General features: G+C 37.3%; 1 protein-coding gene across 2 annotated transcripts in view; it reads left to right on the plus strand.

Moving 5' to 3' along the window:
- The first annotated feature begins 2,750 nt into the window (after window positions 1-2,750).
- The window catches only part of eif4g1a (eukaryotic translation initiation factor 4 gamma, 1a), a 34,195-nt gene continuing 22,962 nt past the window's right edge, over window positions 2,751-13,983 (plus strand). Inside the window, exons 1-2 of one of the 2 annotated variants that reach the window (XM_081374348.1) lie at window positions 2,751-3,221; window positions 12,206-12,276. The gene's annotated coding sequence lies outside the window, so the exon portion shown is untranslated. The remainder of the gene's footprint in view (window positions 3,222-12,205; window positions 12,277-13,983) is intronic. The other variant, XM_081374349.1, reaches the window with a different exon arrangement.

Here is a 13,983-nt window from a genome sequence, read left to right on the forward strand (position 1 = left end):
CTTGATAATATTGAGTGCACTCAATAACGTCCACAATGGTTTCGGACACCCAAATGGCTGTTCCCTCAAATAGTGCCCTATTTAAAGTTTTTTGGCTTTTAGTATGTCACCTTAGCCTACTGTTAAGCTAGTGTGCTCCAAAACAATGACAACATTTGCATTTAGAAGACCAAACCCAATGGTGAAAATGAAAATCAGGTTGATGTCAGAATCCAACATCAGATTGACGTTAATCTCCAATGTTGGACAGACGTTGTATTGTGGTTGAAAATTAAAATCGTGTTGACGTCAGAAACCAACATCAGTCGGGTTCTGACGTCAACCCGACTTTCATTTCCAACCCAAATACAACGTCTGCAACCGAAATCATCCCCTGACTGACGCTACTACTTTCTACTCAAGGACCTTGACATGTAGTCGAGTTAATAGTTTGATATTTGAAGTATATTATACAGTGCTGTTTGAAGGTTTGTGAACCCCTTGCAGAATCTGTGAAAATGTGAATAATTTTAACAAAATAAGAGGGATCATACAATTTTTTTGTGTGTGCAATTTTTGTAATTGTTTTTTTATTTTATTTAGTACTGTCCTGAATAAGATATTTTACATAAAAAGCTGTTTACATATAGTCCACAAGACAAAAAATTCTAAAAATTAATCTCTAAAAATTCCCCCGTTCAAGTTTATGTACCCTTGATTCTTAATACTGTGTGTTGTTACCTGGATGATCCACGACTGTTTTTTTTTTTTTGTGTGTGTGTGATGGTTGTTATTGAGTCCCTTATTTGTCCTGAGCCAATGTTCTATAGAAACATCCTCCAGGTCCAGAAAATTTTCCAGCATATTTTGCATATTTTAACGCTTTCCAGCAGTGACTGGATGATTTTGAGATCCACCTTCACACTGAGGACAATTGATGGACTCAAACACAGCTAAAAAAACTGCTCCAGAAGGAAACACAATGCTTTAAGAGCTGGGGGGTGAAAACCTTTGAACAGGATGAAGATATGAATATTTTTCTTACACAAACTCATCGCTTTGCTTCAGAAGGCCTTTATTAACCCCCCGTAGCCGTGTGGAGTTCGTTTATGATGGATGGATGCACTTTTTTGAGCTTCAATTTGTTGGTTGCAATTCACTGCCATTATCAAGCCTGAAAGAGCCAGGATATTTTTTAATATAACTCCGATTGTATTGGTCTGAAAGAAGAAAGCCAATTACACCTAGGTTTGAGGGTGAGTGAATCATGGGGTCATTTTACATACACTGTAAAAAAAACCTGTAAATTTACAGGAAACGGTCTGTATTTTTTTACAGAATTTTGCCGTTTTGTCATTATACAGTGAATACCTGTTATTTTACAGATATTTGTTGTAATTTAAAGGTCCACTATTAAATTTACAGGTAATTGCTTTTATTTTGGTTTTACATTAATTTTACGTTTTTTAAAGGAAATTCTCTGTAATTTTATAGGGTTATGTGTAATTTTACATAAAAAATTAAGTAATATTTTACAGATTATTTCTGTGGAATTAGAAAACAAAGAAAATAAGGTATAACTGCAGAAATCAGCAGTCACTTAACATGTTCAGCAGTCACTTAACAGGTTTCGAATTGCTCTGAGACGCAAAGGCTAAGGATCCAAAAGCAGTAGTTTATTAAAGGGTAATCCAAAACAGGCAATAGATCAAAACCACAGAGCAAACCATGAGGATAAAAAAGTCCAAGGCACAGGCAAATCCAGAGAGACAGGCAGAAGATCTAGAAAATAAAGCAGAAAACAGGCAAACATAAATAGGCAAACATAAAGGAGATAATGATAAACAGGTTGTAGTAATCAGAAGATGAGTCCAGGGCCAGGCAATGGGTTATGGGAAATGTAGTTCATGAAGTGGAGCCAATGGAATAGGGAGAGTGCCCTCTGCTGGAGATCAAGGGCACTCCAGCTGGTGGATCTGATGTAGGGGTTTATTTAAGTTGTTATAATATTTCTTCTATTATTTTAATCTTTATTTTAATCTTTATTATTTATTAATCAAATGAATGTAGGAAATACCCTTTATTTTTCAGATAAACAATTACTGTTCAGTCATTATCTGAGTTACATGTTTATGCTTGCTCTGATTACCAGCTGCTTTGCAGAATGAAGAAAAATATTATTGAATTCTCAATCTTAACACTTAGAGATAATAATTTAATGTATAATGTATATAATTGTAAAGTTATAGCCTAATGGCAAAACGATTTCTCCACCACAAGGTATAGCAACACAACACGTCATTTCTGATGAATATTCGGCAAGATATTGATCCCTCACAACTTTAATAGGTGAAAGTAATTTACATGTGGCATGTATTTCATGTCGTGTCTTATTTCAGTGTAATAATTTCAAGTTTCATGACGCTTTTAAATGTACAAATAAATACATTTCGTGCTTTATTTATGCTCAATTCATTGTATTTAATTTTATTGATGGCAACATGTTATTTTTATATTTTACATGAATTAATTTCACACATTTAATTGCATACCGAATGTAGGTTTTCATGTTTTGTTTCCATTTCGTGTTATGAATAAATACACACAGTCCCTGCCTTACTGATTTATACTCACGGTTCGTTTTATAGCTATTTCAATACGTGAGTGTTTAATTATTTTTCTATATAAATGCACTAACACAATCGTAAGTCTTTATGTGTGCCGGAGACTTTTATTATAGCGCCTTATTTGTACCCTTGGCGAATGACCCCGCAGCGCTCGGGTTGATTAACCCGGAAGTACCCACGCGGCTCGCTGAGCACTCCGTCCGGTTCTGCGGGCTCAAGGGGAGAAGCGCCGAAGCACCATGGCTCCGTTCTAATCGCGTTTATTAAGAGAAGTGTGATCAACTTACCGGCAATCCGTCACCATCCGCGCCTTAAACATGGACCTCCAGTCAAGAGGCTTGTCCTGGGGGCATCAACTTTGTCAGTAGTAACATCTGAAAACTGTATTTATTTATCTTTTCCCCCATACTGTCACTTTTTCTTGCTTTGCACGCTACATGGGATTTAAACCTAAAGTGTCAGCCGCTAGCCGACACTTGTCACTTGATTAACCTAAAGATCCCCGTGGAAACCAAGACGCCCTGTGCTAGTAACGAAAAATAAAAAAAACAAACTTTCAAGAAACACGTTGACGAAGTCTTGCCCTCAAGTTTCCCCGTTTGTCTGCGGTGCCGGGTGAGTAAATCCTATTGCCTATGCTAACTCTGATAGCCGCGTCTAAACCGATAATCGTAGGGGGCCAAGCGGGCCTAGATTGATTCTCACGACGGGTTTAATATTGATGCTGTGTGGTCACGTATCAAACATTTTCTTCTTTAAACGCGTGTCCTTTTACTTCTCACTAGTCATTTTCCCAATTTCCCTCCTTGATAAGCCAGTTATGTATTCTCTGTGCTTTATTTCATAGGATTTCGCTTTTTTTCAGGTTCACACATTCATATTGCTCACATTTCTGGGATTCAGTCCACTTTAATTTGGGGAACATACCAATTCGGGACGGTTTTGTACTGTCCCGTTTGTGTTTGCATGGCCTATCTGCTGTGGATGGCTCGATCGCTGGTATTTTAAGAGCATTTGTGACCGTTAAATGTCTCGTGTGACGTACAGAAGGAATGTCGGCACGCGGACGTTAGAATAAGTTTGTGCGGCACGTTACCGTTTTTCCTCAACGACCGTAACTTTACCGAAGTCTTAAATACGATACAGTTAAACGAACCGGAGAGACGATCTCACCGACCGACCGACCGTCGGCTTCACCATGTCATTGATTTAGAGAGGGGGGGTAACGTTAGCTAATAAGCTAGTCCCGTGGAATGGACACTTCCCCCTCACATTTACTGTAGGCCCTGGTTGATTTGATAGTTTTCTCAAATGGTTATCGAGGTGTTTTTTTTTCCTGGATGGTGTGTTGAGGTGGTTAAATCTCGGCTTGGTTTATGAAACGCTTGTTACGGTGTATATATAGTCGAGTGGATGTGAACGTGTCAGTGCCATATGGAGGCTAGCACTGCTAGCCGCACCGGCAGCGCATCATGGCTGCGGTGTGACACGTCTCTGTTGGAGCAGCTCGATGCTTGCCTCACTCTTCAGGGAGCGCGACGTGCAGAAAACTTGGGAATTTGGGAAATTGAAAATTGTTACCCCAGCGATTTTTCAAGTTTAATGAGTATGCGAACCTCTTGCTTTAAAACGGTTTAAAGCTTGTTTTTGGATGTTTGAGATTCACTTCGTGTTTTAGTATCTTGAGGATTTCATAATTGAATCGGCCTGTTTGGTTAATTTATTTCCTCGTGGCTCTGTCATATGAATCACCATAGTGGGATTAGTTCCTTAAAGGGTTAATTAACCCTAAATTCTTCTTTTTTTCTTTTCTTTTTTTTTAATGCGCATACACCCTCTTTTTTTTTTCTGTGGAAAACATAGTTATGCAGAATGACAGCCTCAGTTACCATTCATTGTGTGGTAAAATATGTAATTAAAGTGAATCTGTAATGCATGTACTGTTGTGATGCAAAAAGAAAGTTATTTATGCTTGGAACAATGTGTAAATGATGACAACTTAATTTAAGTTTCATTTTTAAATAGTTGTCTCAGAGAGCCTTTGAGTCAAGTGTTTCTCAAGGCTTTTGTTTTTTGGCCAGTTGCATTAAGTTCTTAGACTAGGCTAGTCTTTCAAACTAGTCTTCAAATTTGTTTTGGACTGGTCATAAGTTCATTTATATGAAAAAGTAGATCGGTATAATTTGATTCCAAAAACTAAGACTTATTGCTCTGACTAACTGCTAGTTACTTACTACATAGCAGTAGCTATGTTTATGCAATTGGCAACAGATAAAAGAAAGTCTAAAGTCAGTCAAGGTTTATTTAAGTATTATTCAAGAGAGCAGGGTGGCTGATGGCCGATTTAAAGCATATAAATTTAACTTAATATTTAAATTATAAATTATTCAAATACATTTGTAAAATATACACTTATACTTTAGACGGCAACTTCTTAATTATGCAATCCTATTGCAGTATTTTCACAAAGAAAAATTGTTAAAAATATATATATTAAAGGAACTAAACACTAACCAACAGGACACTTAGTAAGTAGTTAAGTTTGTGCACATTGAGAATGTTTTCTTCTTTTATAAATAAAGATAAAAGGAAACATTCATTTTATATACAGCACACAGTGAAAATGACATGAATATGACCTAGTTGACAACTGGATATAGCTCATCATAGTTTGAAATCAAGGGTTTAAGGTTTGCACGTCTGTCATGCAAAAAAGTCTGCAAGGTGTTTGAGAAATGAATTGTATATTAGATATTCAAAAAAATTTTTTAATGATACATGTATTCTCTATTGCTGAATGCTGATGATAGATGTGCTCAGGCGGTATTTAAAAATGCTAAATATCGGCCAATATAAATCGGGCATGGCAATATGTTGGTCAACTACTAATAATTTGTTTTTATTAAGTTTTTTACAATCTGTAGATGTGCAGCTCGCACAAAGTCAATAAAACCACAATGTGAGCATGCATGATTTCTAAACCGCAGAAAGCATGATTTAACTTTTAAGTGCGCAATCTAAATACAGCGCGCCTAAATCTAGCGTGAGAACAGAACAGAGTGGGTTTATCGTCACAACATGGGAGAAGGCACAGAAACAGGCAAGGTGAATTCAGAGCAGGATAGAGACATGGACAAAAAAAAAAAATCTATATTGTGGTTTTGGGAATATTTTGGATACAGGAGAGATGTATCATAGAGCCAGGTAATTTGCAAGAACTGTCAAACTATGATTGTGTCAAAACATTTACACAGAACGTGTTCTTGCGTGTCAAGCGAGTACAGTAAATTCAATTGAAATTTTATGGGTGAACTAACCCTTTAAAGATGTCCGTCTAGCACGTTTACATAGAAGAACAATGGCACATTCCGAACCAAGTGAATACATTTATAATACAGGGATTTTCGAGCTGCACAACAAATAAAAAAGGTATAAAGAAATTACCAGTGCCAGCATGTTATTTGTGCAAAGATATGGTGCCTGCAAATGTCATTAAGACAAGATGTGTAAGAAAATATTGTTTCCCAAATTAATCAATTGCAATAATCAAAATCGTGATGGAATTTTTGTCCATGTTGCACAGCCCTATTTGAGAGCAAATGTATATTTAGGGATGCACTTTACAATTTTATGCCATACAAGCCAATGGCTTTTGTGAAAGTTCGTGATTGGTATCTTGTCTATTCTCCCAAATGCATTGATCATAACTCTGAGCCTGGCATTCCCTCCCCCCACCACCCCACAAACACTTCATCTGGATGTCATGGATGGCTGGGCATCGGGCTATATTGAACATGCGTGTGGCCTGCCCTTCCCCCCCGTGTGCCATACACATCCCATGTTTAGCGTGTTTATTTCGATGTTCTCTATGTCGCTTTTTGGCTTGCCCTGTGACCAGTGCCTCTTTGATCTGTTCTCCTGCTCTTTTTCCTTTTATTTCCTTTTGAGAGTAAGAAATTCATAAATGGAGTTGGGCCTTGGTGATCTGTCAGAGGCTCTCGTGTTTACTCTGAAGGAAGCACATTCCCCACGTGCTTCAGGTCCCTAGCATCGCTCGTCCTCCCCCCGTCTGCCGTCTCCCAGAAAGTCAGGTCTTTTTGAGAGGGTCTGAGGGTGTTTATTGGTTGCCATCTGTCGGGATCAAAAACAGAGTCGGATGGTAAGTCCCGCTCTATTGTTTGCCGGTCACAGGGGGCAGACACTCCCAGAATGAAGAGCCTGCATCTCTATAACCCCTGGCCTGAGCTCTCCAGCTGCTCTCCTGTGCGTTTCCCTTCTTTTCTCAGCTGAGCTGGGAGATTGTGTTAAATGCGCATTCTGTCTCTGTGTGTTTGAGATCTTAGGGGTGTGGTCTTATCTCAATTGACACTAGTAGACCCCCACCCATTCTTTACTTGCTCGCAGAGATCATTCATTCAGGCTTTCTTGGAGTCTAATCAGGTGCACTGTGTACACCATTACAGCAGTAGCCTATTATACTGCTGTGTCCTATAGTTCCCATCTTTGCAGTCATGTTTGACATTCAAATGCTTTAGTCATGTCTGTCATTGATGGAACTTGGTACCTTGTTATTGATGCAACTGAAGCTTTATTAAACTAATGTTCTTTAAATTGTTTTTAAGGTGAAGAATAATGTCTGTGGAAAGTTTCCAACCCGTGTGCTTTTAAAATCAGCAGTTTTTCCTGTCGTCAAGCTACTTTTCCAAGTATACTCTACCGTTCAGAAGTTTGGGGTCAGTACGATTTAAAAAATCAGTACTTTTATTCAGCAAGGAGGTATTCAACTGATCTAAAGTGACAGTAAATGCATTTATAATGTTTACGTTTTTCTTAAAATAAATGCTGTTCTTTTGAACTTTATTCATCAGACAGATTTTCTACAAATATCTTCAGCACAACCGTTTAAACATTGATAATGAGAAATGTTTCTTGAGCAGCAGATCAACATATTTTAAATGCTTTTTGAAGGATCATGTGACACTGAAGACTGGCGTAATGTTGAAAATTCAGCTTTGCAGAATTTTAATATTTCACTTTTTTTGATCAAATAATGCAGCCTTGGTGAGCATAAAGGGTTTTCAAAAACAAAATCTTTTTAGCGATCGTGTACATGACAAAATAGAATATTTGAAAGATAACACATTGAATCACAGGGATTAAAGTTCTCCGTCGCTACGACGGATTTCCGTTAATTGCAGCAAGTCCATGACGGATTTCCGTCATTGCGGGTTCCAGTCTGTCCTTAAAGTCTTAAATTCACTTTTCATAATTTTAAGGCCGTAAATAGGCTTTCATTTCTCAAATAGTGTAATAAATATCTTAATTTTAGTTTGAATAGGTCTTAAATTAAGGAAAGACGAGGTGTATTCACCCTGCTGAGGGGGATGTGATCAAAGCCTGGAGTGGAGCAAAAGCACGTTCCTCTCTCCACTCTAAGCACTCTGTAATCACTTCGCTCGTAGTCCACTCCGGGTTTTCAATTACCGCTCACGGAAAGTGCATGTCAGGCTACAGCTGAGCGCTGAGGTAGAACTATATTTCAGTGACACACTTATAATGCAGGTAGAGCTGGGCGATATCGATATAAAAAATATATCGATATATTTTTTAAATGCGATATGGAATTAGACCATATCACATCGATATAGTTCAAATTTGCGCTGTCATCCTTGCTCCCCGCGCCTCCGCTCCTCCTTTTCCACACTGCGTGCGTGTTTAGAGCATGTTATGTTAAGAGAGGCGAATCATGACTACTTCAGAAAACCCAGCACAATAGGAACTACCAGGCAGGCAGTGACATAAGTGTACGCTGAAATAAAGTTTTTCACCTCAGAAAAACGGACTTTCTTGTCCTGTCAGTCGTTATCCTGTTCTCGTAGCGCACACTCAATTGCACGCGCAAATTCAGCGGCGCGCGCTGTATTGCTTCACTGATCAAGTGCAAAAGAAACTACGAGCATGCAACGCCGTTACGTTGTAAATTACACGAAATAAAAGTAATGCAGGTATGATTCTCATTCTATTCACCATTTCCATGTTTCATTAACAGTTATTGTTAATATTGTGTATTCACCATGGTAACTGTCGTTTCCATATAACCCCAAAATGCCACTATTTTTCTTTGTGTTATTTTTTATATTTTTAAATGACTGTAGTGGCTCATACCAACATTGTATTAACAAAAACTAGTTTGGGACTGCTATTTAATAGCTTTAGCCTAGGCCTAATGTTTACAGTGCTATGCATAAGTTTAGACACCCATACTACAGTTGACTAAAAAGAGGAATAAAAAATCATCTTTTGGAAACTGAACTTAATGCCTTAATTTGAAAAATTAGGAAAAATCCAACCTTAAAGGACACCAATTTTCTTTGTGAATAAATAATGTATCGTAAATAAATAAATGTTCTTCCTTAAAATACAGGGTGCATAAGTTTGGACACCCCTATGTTAAATTCCCATAGAGGCAGGCAGATTTTTAATTTTAAAGGCCAGTTACTTCATGGATCCAGGATACTATGCATCCTGATAAAGTTCCCTTGGCCTTTGGAATTAAAATAGCCACACATCATCACATAGCCTTCACCATAGATTGGCATGGTTGTATTTCAGTTAGCCTAATAGCTGGTTTGATTTGCATTGAGAGATGATCTCATGGAAAGTATCTCTAGGTATGGTGAAGGCTATGTGATGATGTGGGGCTATTTTAATTCCAAAAGCCAAGGGAACTTTATCAGGATTCATAGTATCCTAAAAAAAAAATAAAAAAAATACTTAAAAATAAAAATCTGCCTGCCTCTATGGGAATTTAACATAGGGGTGTCCAAACTTATGCACCCTGTATTTTAAGGAAGAACATTTATTTATTTACGATACATTATTCATTCACAAAGAAAATTGGTGTCCTTAAAGGTTGGATTTTTCCTAATTTTTTTAATTAAGGCATTAAAGGTATAGCGGAGGATCTTTTTACTTCCGGGTGGATACCCTATACTATTGGTCCTCCTAATTGTCAATCATTCTGGTGAATCAATCAAACTTTTCAAAAAGTGGAGAGGGCGGGACTTATCTAAAATTCGGAAAGATCCTCCGCTATACCTTTAAGTTCAGTTTCCAAAAGATGATTTTTTATTCCTCTTTTTAGTCAACTTTAGCATGGGTGTCTAAACTTATGCATAGCACTGTATTTATTAGTACTAGTCTTTACTATTAGTCATATTCTTACAATTTATGTTAAGTAAAGGGGAAAAGTAACTTAGGCCTACTTGTGTGTTAACAAATTTTGTGTAAACGTGTTATAATTTGCATATATATATATATATATATATATATATATATATATATATATATATATATATATATATATATATATATAGCTTTTAAAATACGCCTACTGGCAATATTAAAGCGGTTTAAAACGTCTCCCCTTAAAACGCTATTGGTCTCGACTATTTAAAAAGTTAAAGGAATATGACTTGGCCTAAAAAAAAAATTTCAGTCAGAAGAATTTTTTTCACTTTAATCCCTGGAATCAGCTCTGGCTTTTGGAGCTGGCAAATTGTAGCTTTATTTTCGCTTTTGTGTAAAATTAAACCGAGCGCATCGTCTAGGTCTTTTAGTCCCACTTTGCAAAAAACAGACTGTTGGGGTTTCAGTCAGTCTACAGCGTTTACGGGACATTTTAAAAGGACAAGTTGTTTTAATCTGACTGTAGAGCTGCACGATTAATCGTTAAAAGATGGCGATCTCGATTTAAACACCCACACTGTCTCATTCCTAAATGAAAGCGATTTGGCGGTCTATTAAACCAGTGGTTCTCAACCGGGGGGCCCTCAGTGATCCTCCAGGGGGGCCTTGATGACCTAAAATTAATTTAAATGTGTTAATATAATTCAGTAATTTTTAAATTTGTTAAATAAAAAAAACAAAGCACCACCTCTCTCGTAAGTATTCTGTGATTGTTTCCGACCAACCCAAGCCGATTTTCGTCACGCTCTGAAATACACTGAGCGGCGGCTCAAAATGAAGATACTCGGATACGCAAACTACTCTCAGTTGGATGAAGAAAACCAGTGTCGTTACTAAAGTTTTGATTGATGACGATTGTAATGAAGGTAAAGACGATTATAGTAACATACAAGAGTTGTACATTATAGGCATGCGCTAGTCTGTTATTGCAAACAAACCGTGTATGAGCACTCACAGATCGCTGTAACAGTGTATGTATATTATGAATATTTGTAACACAAATAACAATACTGTGTTGTATCACAGAAGAACTGGGATTAGAGCCACACGATTAATCGCAATTAACCCGAAATCATGCTTAAACCGGTGTGGCTTAGTGCAATCATGAAAGTGCAAAGGCTGAGAATTTTTTTTTATGCACAGCTTGTCAGTGAAGCACGACTCTGAACAGTAGTAAATGCTGCTGCATCTGAAAGCATTGCGAGTGAGTTGCTTATAACGTGCTTTTGAAAAAGCAACGCGCGTCAAACATCTTTCCAAATACAAGAAGCATTTATGAACCTCTTGTCCAACATTTAATAGTTTTTTACTTAACTCACTTCATAACATCAGTTGAGTGTTTGAAAACACTCTTGTGTGAGATGATGTGGCTTTTTGCACAGAATAAGGCACACAACGTATTTCATAGTGTTCTATACAGTGATAAAGGCTATGTCGATTAGCATTAAAGTATAAATATACTTTATTATCATGAAAATACCAGAGAAGGCAAGAAGAACTTAGATGATCCATATATTGTCGTAGTCGTGTGTTTATTAGTCATCATGTTTAATCAAAGCGTTTCAATCTTTTTATTCAGCTACAGAGATTAGTATGATGTCCAGAGGGATTTCCTGGAACGTCAATCGTACTTCTGCAGGGCATATTTGGAGTGTTTGCGCAAGAGCGCCCTCTGGCCTTTAGATGCTTTTCAAATTATTTAAACCCATTAGGCAAAATTCACTTTTGCATGGTGTTTGGACACACATGTGTGTTGGCAGTGTGTGTACACACTCGTGAGGCTCCGCCCCATGTGCCGTGCAGCAGCAGCTCATTTGCATTTTAAAGGGCACACACTAAATCGGCATGTTTTTCTCAGCCCCAAAAAGTGACAATTTAAATATGCTGTAAAAAAATGATTTGTTAGGTATTTTTAGCTAAAACTTCCCATACACACTCTACATCAGAGACTTATTTTTTTTCTTGTGAAAAGGGGCATAATGGATCCCCTTTAAGTAGACCTCTAGTAAGTTACATGTTGTTTTGTTTAGGTTGTCTGTTCAGAATCGTGGGAGAATTGTGATCTCCATTTGAAAAATAAAAAATGTGATTCTCCTGAAACGTCTAGCTCTATCTGTCTGAAATCAGGTTGTTAAATTGCATTTAAATGCACTTATTAACAGGATAGATTGTTGTCTTGATGTACCTGAACAATTACAATACAGAACTTGAATTGACTGAGACCTGGTTTTGTTGGTGATCCCCTAATCATCCCTATCACCATGATCATCCTTAATCTGTTGATTGATTTTTATTTTATTTTTCTGTGTAAAACTTTAATAGCAAACTAATTGCCTCTTGTTCCTCTCCAGGGTGAATTGCTAAAGGACACACTACACAAGAACTTGTCAATACCCCAGAGATTCAGAATACTAATTTAGAGGTATGATTTTTTTCAAATTATTATTTGAAATGCACATGATTATATTTCACTGTTGAAGTTAATTTTTATAAGTTGGAAATGGAAATCTCATGTTTTAACTCTTTCCACGCCAGTGTTAAAAAAAAAAAAGTTGCCAGCAACCGCCAGCATTTTTGATCATTTTCACACAATTTTCATGGCCCCCAGAATATTTTGTTGTATGAATATCTGATATATTAATAAATATTTTTTTTCGGCGTGCATATGTTAATCAATATGAGTGCATTCACAACGGGAGCAGGAGCAGCGCGAGCGTCAAGCAGGAGCGTCGTGAGCAGTGAAGCGCGTGTTTCGGCGCCGAGTCTATTTGCTGCACTGCTCGCGCTCAATTAAAGGGAAAGCACACTTTTGGTTGAAAATAGCCTAAATAGGGTTTCACAAAAAAAGTGCCCAAAATGCACAGAATTTGCGTGTTTTAACAAGAACTGGAGTAGGCTATGTCAGAAAAGAAAACAGACTAATATTTTTATAGAAAATGTACCCATTTAAACTTGTTTTATTATTCAGTTTGAAGTGATTGCAATAGGCCTGTGTGTGTGTGTGCTTTGAGAAATATCTTTATACTGCATGGCTATATTTATTTTATTTTTTATTTATATATTATTTTATTGCCATTCCCTGTTTTCATACAGACGTTTCGTTTGCTAAATACATATATATATATATATATATATATATATATATATATATATATATATATATATATATATATATACACAATTATTGGATGTTGAATGTGAAAAGGAAATGGTTCTTCCACAACACTGCACTTTAGATGTGTGTGAACTATGCAAATTGTAAAATGTTCTATTACAGAAATGATATAAAATAAATATTTGTGTGTGCTGTAAAGTGGTTAGAAAAAATGAAATCGGAATCGGCTAAAATCGGTATCGGCAGGTCAAACTTAAAGAAAAATCGGAAATCGGAATCGGCCCAGAAAATTGTAATCGGTGCATCTCTAATCTAAAGTAACAAGTACTCATCATATAGCAGTCAATGAGCCGTTTGTGCATTAGTTTCTGCTTGCTCATAAAGGCTGAATAATTCCAAATTAACTCCATTCTTTTTTTACAGGAAAATGCAACAAATATCGTTTACATGTAGCGCGTCGATTTTGCGTGGTATGTAAGGCTCTCTCTTTGAGAGTGTGTGAAACACTGAGCGCCTCACACTAGTGTTTACTGTGCGTCAAATACACTCACTGTGTATTCATTGGGATGAACTGAAATAGTGCGCTTGACGGAGAGTAAGTGTTCGGCAAGTGAAAATATATCTGTGTGCCAGTTCCAGATTGTAGAGGTAGCTCCTCGTTTAGCGATAAACTCCACCTCAGCTTCACGTCCGCCTTCCAGTTGTTTTCGCGCATGCGAGCTATGAATTGGTACCAAACAGAAATGCGTCATCAACTAGGATTTAGGGCTGTCAACGAATATTCTAAATTCGAATATATATTCGAATAGTTTTAAAAAACAGAAATTCGAAAGTGAAAATTAATATTCGAATGTGAATTTCGAATATGGAAAAACACGCCCGCGGAAGCAGAGGCGCGGCTGTCTGCTTTGCGAGTGGGCGCGCGCGCTGTCTCGTCAGGGTCGCCCTGTCTAGCACAGCATCACTGCTGAAAGTTGACTTGCATGGAAGATGGCAGAAAGTGCAGAGCCCAAG

Source organism: Scardinius erythrophthalmus, assembly GCF_964197995.2.
Source record: "Scardinius erythrophthalmus genome assembly, chromosome: 9".
Classification (NCBI taxonomy): domain Eukaryota; kingdom Metazoa; phylum Chordata; class Actinopteri; order Cypriniformes; family Leuciscidae; genus Scardinius; species Scardinius erythrophthalmus.